This window comes from Hyalella azteca, unplaced genomic scaffold (assembly GCF_000764305.2).
Source record: "Hyalella azteca isolate HAZT.00-mixed unplaced genomic scaffold, Hazt_2.0.2 contig2080, whole genome shotgun sequence".
Classification (NCBI taxonomy): Eukaryota; Metazoa; Arthropoda; class Malacostraca; order Amphipoda; family Hyalellidae; genus Hyalella; species Hyalella azteca.
The window spans coordinates 644-8810 of NW_025932367.1; the positions used below are offsets into that span (position 1 = coordinate 644).

The window sequence follows — 8167 nt, forward strand, 5'->3', positions numbered from 1 at the left end:
TAGATCAACCGCTAATTTTTTCGATTTCTTTTTCGTTTTGATTATATATTGAAAAAAGAGGGGGTCGAAAATCGAAAAAATTTAATTTTTTTTAAAATCAGGAAATAATAAAATAAAATAAATTGAAAAAGTGAACTGATGATCGCTAAATTTGGACTTTACATATCGAATGATATGTTTCTCGATGTTGTAGCTTGAAAATCCTAGGTGGAGATAGATTTATACAGTACCCCCTTTTTGCCCATTTATTGCGTTTTCTATGAATTTCACGTTTTCTTCCATTTTTTTTAGAAAAATTTACACTGACAAAACAGTTTTCTCTTTCTATTTTACATATGTGTACCAAGTTTCAGAATGATACGTCCGTTAATATAAAAGTTTCTATTATGGGTACATGCTCTCCTTAAACACATATGGTGTAGGTTTGGTGCTGTCTTCTGCAAAACTTGCAGTTTTTATCCATCACGTCTCGATATCGAGAAGTGATTGAGGATATGCTTTCACCGAAAATTATACATAAAATTTTTTGCTGAAAAAAGATCAAAATTCACTGAACCAATTTCACCACAAAATCGAAACGCTGCGTATAATAGACCATCAGGCTCATCGCTGACACCTTCCATCACTGAGTGCCACACGCCTTAATTGCCTGTTATTTGATTCATCCTAATCTCTGGCCTCTGCTGCTTAATCAAGCTTCATTTAATGAAAAATTCGTGCAATGATTGCGCAATACGGTTTTGTTCAGTACTGATATTCGCTGATAATTTTATTACTGCAACGGAAATCAGAGATAAAATTTCAGTTGATTCCGAAATTCGTGAAATTTCGACATATTTGAGATGTCACTGAATCCTGATGGTTCACTGGCCCTTATAAAGAAGAATGAAATGATAAAACATTCCCGAAACGAAAAGTTTACTAATCATCTTTATATACAAAACACTTACAAGGTACGTCACAGAAACAATGCATGGGCTAAATAGTTCATTAAAGTAGAGAAGTATTGGTTATCTCAGCATACAATGACGAAACTTACGCTACACACGCGCTCCCCACACAATACAAGCTACGTTTTATTGAAGATAAATTGCGAATTTTCAAGTAGACCAAAATAAGTAAATTAGGGAGTGATGAATGACCTGTTAGCACAATAAGTAAATTAGGGAGTGATGAATGACCTGTTAGCACAATAAGTAAATTAGGGAGTGAGAAATGACCTATTAGCACAATAAGTAAATTAGGGAGTGAGGAATGACCTGTTAGCACAATAAGTAAATTAGGGAGTGAGGAATGACCGGTTAGCACAAAAGTAAATTAGGGAGTGAGGAATGACCTATTAGCNAATGTCAAGTCGGGATGTTGAACTATAATAAATGTCAAGTCGGGATGTTGAACTAAAATGAATGTCAAGTTGGGATGTTGAACTAAAATGAATGTCAAGTCGGGATGTTGAACAAATGTAGGTACTAGTAGGTTGGATGGGTACAGTAATATTGCCAAGCATGATTTGTGATGAGTTGAACAATTGTTAATTGGAGCGTGTTCCTAAGAAATTACGTTTTTTGTGTTATCTATTTTCGTAGAAAAAACGATTACGAAGAAACTAAAATAAACTGCATCAAAGTAGCCTTCATCGTTTTTTCGTGAGATAGTTTTGAATTTTTATAAAATTGCAATTTTATAACTAAATTTTACATAGATTTCTTTGAATTTTGACCAGTATTTATGGATCATTATTCGTGTTAATTTCATAGTGTTTGCATTCGTTTGAAAGCTGCAAACAATGCGCGTTCAAGCAAACCTCATGGATGCACATGGCATATTTTTTGATTCGTAATAAAAATCTCAATATATCAACCGCTCATTTTTTTCGATTTCGTTTTCGTTTTGATTGTATATTGAAAAAGGGGTCGAAAATTGAAAAATCGAAAATTTTTTAGAAATCAGGAAATAATAAAATAAAATAAATTGAAAAAGTGAACTGGTGATCGCTATACATGGTCTTTACATATCGAATGATATGAGTCTCGATGTTGTAGCTTGAAAATCCTAGGTGGACATAAATTTCTACAGTACCCCTTTTTGCTCATTTATTGCCCTTTTCTATGAATTTCACGATTTCTTCCATTTTTTTAGAAAAATTTACACGGACAAAAAAGTTTTTTTCTATTTTACATATGTGTACCAAGTTTCAGAATGATACGTCCGTTAATATAAAAGTTTCTATTATGGGTACATGCTCTCCTTAAACACATATGGTGTAGGTTTGGTGCTGTCTTCTGCAAAACTTGCAGTTGTCATCCATTACGTCTCGATATCGAGAAGTGATTGAGAATATGCTTTCGCCGAAAATTATACATACAATTTTTTGCAAAAAAAGATCAAAATTCACTGAGCCAATTTCATCACAAAATCGAAATGTTGTGTATTATAGACCATCAGGCTCATCTCCAAAACCTTCTATCACTGAGTGTCACATGCCTTGCCTGTTTTGATTCATGCGTTATCTCTGGCCTCTGCTGCTTAATCAAGATTCATTTTATAAGAAATTCGTGCAATCATTGGGCAATACGGTTTTGTTCAGTACTGATATTCGCTGATAATTTTATTACTGCAACGGAAATCAGAGATAAAATTTCAGTTGATTCCGAAATTCGTGAAATTTCGACATATTTGAGATGTCACTGAATCCTGATGGTTCACTGGCCCTTATAAAGAAGAATGAAATGATAAAACATTCCCGAAACGAAAAGTTTACTAATCATCTTTATATACAAAACACTTACAAGGTACGTCACAGAAACAATGCATGGGCTAAATAGTTCATTAAAGTAGAGAAGTATTGGTTATCTCAGCATACAATGACGAAACTTACGCTACACACGCGCTCCCCACACAATACAAGCTACGTTTTATTGAAGATAAATTGCGAATTTTCAAGTAGACCAAAATAAGTAAATTAGGGAGTGATGAATGACCTGTTAGCACAATAAGTAAATTAGGGAGTGAGGAATGACCGGTTAGCACAATAAGTAAATTAGGAAGTGAGAAATGACCTGTTAGCACAATAAGTAAATTAGGGAGTGAGGAATGACCTATTAGCACAATAAGTAAATTAGGGAGTGATGAATGACCTGTTAGCACAATAAGTAAATTAGGGGGCGAGGAATGACCTGTTAGCACAATAAGTAAATTAGGGAGTTAGAAATGACCTATTAGCACAATAAGTAAATTAGGGAGTGAGGAATGACCTGTTAGCACAATAAGTAAATTAGGGAGTGAGAAATGACCTATTAGCACAAAAGTAAATTAGGGAGTGAGGAATGACCTGTTAGCACAATAAGTAAATTAGGGAGTGAGAAATGACCTGTTAGCACAAAAGTAAATTAGGGAGTGAGGAATGACCTGTTAGCACAATGCCTGTCTTATGGCGACTGCCTAGCCGTCGATGGCTTGCTTAAACGTTCACATTTATATACCAGGAAACAACATCGAGGCGGATAAGCTAATAATCTTAACATTCACCTTTTATGTGCCTACAATTTGCTACTGGAAAAATGTAATGAGGTAATGGCAGTGATAATGAGCTCTACATTAATAGTAATAATAGCGGTAAAAGTTTACATACCTTTCACTGTGCTAAAGGTCATGTTTATCGTTAACCTTATCTTAACCGCCGTAGGCCAAAATTAGAGACATTAAATATGTTCAAGAAATAATTCTTAAGTTTTCTATTTTAATAGATCCACATTTTTGCATGTCTCGGAACAATATAATTTTGGCAAGGTAGTACCATACTAAAGAGTTTTGTTCAGCCATTCATTGCTGCCACTTAAGAGGGCTGAACCCGCGAAGCAATTTCCGTAGCAGCTGCACTTAAACTAAACACAAACTCCACTAAAATAAATGTACACAAGTTAATAAGCGAGTAAAAATCACATTGCAGGGGAAATTCCATAGACAAATCCCACACACAAACCATCGTCAATACTGTGGAGGATTAGTGCACATAAATGCCAGTAGCGAGGCTCACTTTTAAAAAACAATGTAAGACGAGCTAATTCTTATAGCGATATTTCCAACGGTAAAGAACCAATTAGGAAAAAGCGCGGGTTAACACAAAACTATTATAAAATAGCAGCGTTTAATTTTATCTCAGGACCATCTCCTGCCTAGATAATTAAATTATTCGTCTACAATTAGCATAAAATTATTAAAGACTACCTGATAATAAAGCAAGGATGAGACAGAGATCACAATTACGAAGAGAGAACAGAACCACGCAGCAAGCAATACAAATATTAAGTAGAAGACAGAGAGTAAAATGTAGCATGACGCAAAGATGCCGCTCAATCCAACGCTTTTGTCGAACACTTCGCAGAAAAAAAACACTAATACATAAAACTCGGCTAAAATCCAGGTTTCCGTTAAATTATTTTTGTTGCTCGATGCTTTTGTCTTTATTCTTTTCTAATATTAAGCCATTTTGCGTAGGGCACCAGAATATATAATCATTTAAATACACAAATTGGTAATACAAGGAAATAGAAAAAGCCGGCAAAAAGTAGTGACGGGCATTCTGATTAGTCAAGTATTTTCACTGATACTTAATTTCATAAAACACCTTTGGGTCAAACTTGTTCATCCTTTTCTGACTTCCAAGCGACCTGACTTACTTTATTCCACTACTAGCATTTATACGCGACCCGGCATTCCGAGCATTTACATGTCGGCAGGGTTACAGTATATACAGTGACATTAAACACAAATAATGCTACTATCAGCCGACGTCTGCTCTGTTGTTCTCGATGGAATCATTAAGATTTAATATCTAAAGCATTCTATATTTATTCTTACAGACCATTTTAATATTTTCAAAATCAGTCATATGTAAGGAATGTGCCACGACATGGAAAGTTTAGAAGGAAAGGCTCGTATAGTACAGGGGAGGAAGGTCTGTACAACACACACACCTACACCATGAGACATCACAGGTCACGGCAACGTTGAGCAAGACATAGCATAGCGATGGCTTAAGTTAGTAGATCTTAGTAGAACAGGTTTTTCTTTACAAACTTCGAGAATTTCAAGTTGAGTCTACGGATGTTGCTCGCATATTTCACTATCCAAAACATTTAATAAGTCTATGGAGTTACCTCTCACATTTCATTATCTTCGGAATTTGTAAACAGTCCACGGAATTTGCGCGCAATTTTCACTAACGCTAGGATCGTATCAAGTCTGCGGAAATAGCTCGAACATTTCTACACCTCTAAAGAAATGAATTAAATCTACGGATTTATCTTTCAAATTTCACTATCTCTTACATTGTGAGTCTATGGAGTTTGCGCGCATATTTCACTAACTCTTAAAACGAGCGCACATTTCACCAACGCTGAGATCGTGTTAAATATACGGAATTTGCTAGAAGAATAATTCGACAAAGTAATATAGTAGGTTGAAAATTTGCTACTACGTACTTTCCTTTAGACCGCTATGATCAAGCGTGACCAGCGCTGACATGTGCGTTACTTTTTTACTTTTTAGCGCATTTTCTCATTTATGGAAAAAATGCACAATTGTGCTCGCCATGTCCGTCCGTCCGTCCGTCTGTCTGTCCGTCCGTCCGTGACCTCAAGTTTTCGTCGACGAGAAAATACGCTCTCTGTCACTCACTGCAGTGAGTACTGAGTTATATTTATTTGTTACTTTTTTGGCATCCGTCAGTTAAGCTGCTGATCCCGACCATTGTACTGGTTCATCTCTTATAGGATTTTAACTTTAACGCCTTCAACTTTAACACACACAGTTCAGGGACTTACATACTCTCACATTATATTAATTTTAATTTACGTTCTACATTAGCCATTATTACCATCATGACTGTGGCATACTTCATGTTTGCTGCAAGAGAAGTAAACTTTGTGCATGCATTTCAATTATACCTTATTCTATAATTATATAATAAATCAATATTCAAGACCAGAATACCTTCAGTAGTATTAATTAATTAGCCTATAGAAGTAATCACGATCATTAATATTATATATATAGACAATATACACAACTAGGGATGTACCGCAGCAGCCCATACAGCCCTGGCGCTGCAGTACATAGCACATAAATTGCTTTGGAAAAAAATGAACTGTTCTTCACACATGTACATTGTACAGCAACATGCTGCTAGTTATGTGCACATGTACATTGTACAGCAACATGCTGCTAGTTATGTGCACATGTACATTGTACACCATCGCTACTTAGCAATCAAGTAGTAATGCCAGGGAAGCATAGTAAGTAATATAAGTAACTTAGTTCACTCATCGAAGTAAATGTTATGCTTGATGAGTTATGAGTCAAACAAAGCGGAATGCAGCGTCGTGAACAAATGAGTGATGAAGGGTGGATGAGGTCGTTGCCCTTATTCACCTCGGTGAGCTGAAGTTGAATGAGCGTTGAATGAGCGTTGAATGAGTGTTGAATGAGCGTTGAATGAGCGTTGAATGAGTGTTGAACGTGTGTTGAATGAGTGTTGAATGAGCGTTGAATGAGCTTTGAATGAGCGTTGAATGAGCGTTGAATGAGCGTTGAATGAGCGTTGAATGAGCGTTGAATGAGCGTTGAATGAGCGTTGAATGAGCGTTGAATGAGCGTTGAACGAGTGTTGAATGAGCGTTCAATGATTGGCGCTGCATTTCGTCATTCAGTTATGGAAGAGACAGAAGGAGACAGACTTGAGGAAGAGACAGAAGGAGACAGACTTGAGGAAGAGACAGAAGGAGACAGACTTGAGGAAGAGACAGAAGGAGACAGACTTGAGAAAGAGACAGAAAGAGACAGACTTGAGGAAGAGACAGAGCGAGACAGAGACTTAACCTTAATGCTTCGGTACATATCAGTTTGATTCAGAAGCCACACAACGTATCGATGAAACTAGTTAGATAATTGTAAATAAAAATAACGATCATAAGAGACATTTATACATTTCGAATTCTTAAAAATCGCATCAATCCAGGTTTTCAATTGTGTTGAGAGATACTATTTTCCCACTTATAGAGTTGAGTGATACAATAACAGAATCACTGAGCTACTAGTGTCGCCTAGTAACTAACAGACTAGTTACGGAGCATAGCCCCGCATCACAGCAGCATACTAGTGACGCTAGGAGCCTAGTGACAGCTAGCATGGCTGCCTCTTGCAGTACCTCACTAACTTTACTAGCGGTCCAGTGGACGTGAGAAAGTAACTTTGAATGCAACAAGTAAACTACAAAAAGCAGTTGCTGTGCTAAGAAAGTTAACTATCACATGAAATTAAACACTTGCGCAAGTTTAAAAAATTATGGAGTAACTTATAAATAGAGCAGGATGTCTCAATTCAGATTCAAATGTTATAATTCAACTTGAATTAGGGTTAACACCTGCACCTACTTGCCTTAGCCTGAAACTGCGATTTGGTAAATTACCGAATTCTAAGGGTACGTACACAGTGAAAGCAGGTTTGCCAGCGCGGGCAACCTGCTTCAGCCTGCCACAAGAATGAACATAGGATAATAATGTAAGTGTTCACAGTGAAAACCTGTACGAATAGGCTTCTGTGTTCTATGGTTTCAGGCACCAGCCTGAGCAGGGAACCAGCACGCTGGCAACCTGCTTTCACTGTGTGCGTACCCTGACATCCATTACAAGAACCCTGATCAGTGATTAACTTAGAGTTCGGGTTATAAAGCGATTAGAAACCCGAACGATTGCGATTAGAAAATATGATAATATTAACTTAAGCATAAATATAAAATCTCGTGAAAAAAAGTAAATTAAAATGCAAGTTCAAGGGATCCGATGAAGCACGGGCGGCAAACGAATTTAAAATAACTTTGTCAGAGGACATCGCTACAATCAGCTGTATAATAATTTGATTTTATTCATTTTTAGTTTTTCGAACTGATGATGGAGCTGGACTCCGAAACGTTTTCAATATCGATATGGTGAATTTGCTTGGTGTTTTCTTTGCTTTTAAATTCCTTGTGAACTTGCGATATAAGCAGACTGATAATATAAGTACTTAGAGACGAAGATGTAGTTAAAAGTAAAGCGCGACGAGCCTACAATAAAATTTATATTAACAGAGACGATCAACATGACCGATAAATTCAGAGTTCGTGTCG

General features: G+C 36.5%; 1 long non-coding RNA gene across 1 annotated transcript; it reads right to left on the bottom strand.

Annotated features, from left to right (window-relative positions):
- Positions 1 to 901: 901 nt before the first annotated feature.
- LOC108674412 lies at positions 902 to 3974 on the bottom strand. The gene is made up of 2 exons (XR_007157230.1): positions 3216 to 3974; positions 902 to 1336 (listed from the first exon to the last, which is right to left on the bottom strand). It is a non-coding gene; the product is annotated as an uncharacterized LOC108674412 (long non-coding RNA).
- Positions 3975 to 8167: the final 4193 nt, after the last annotated feature.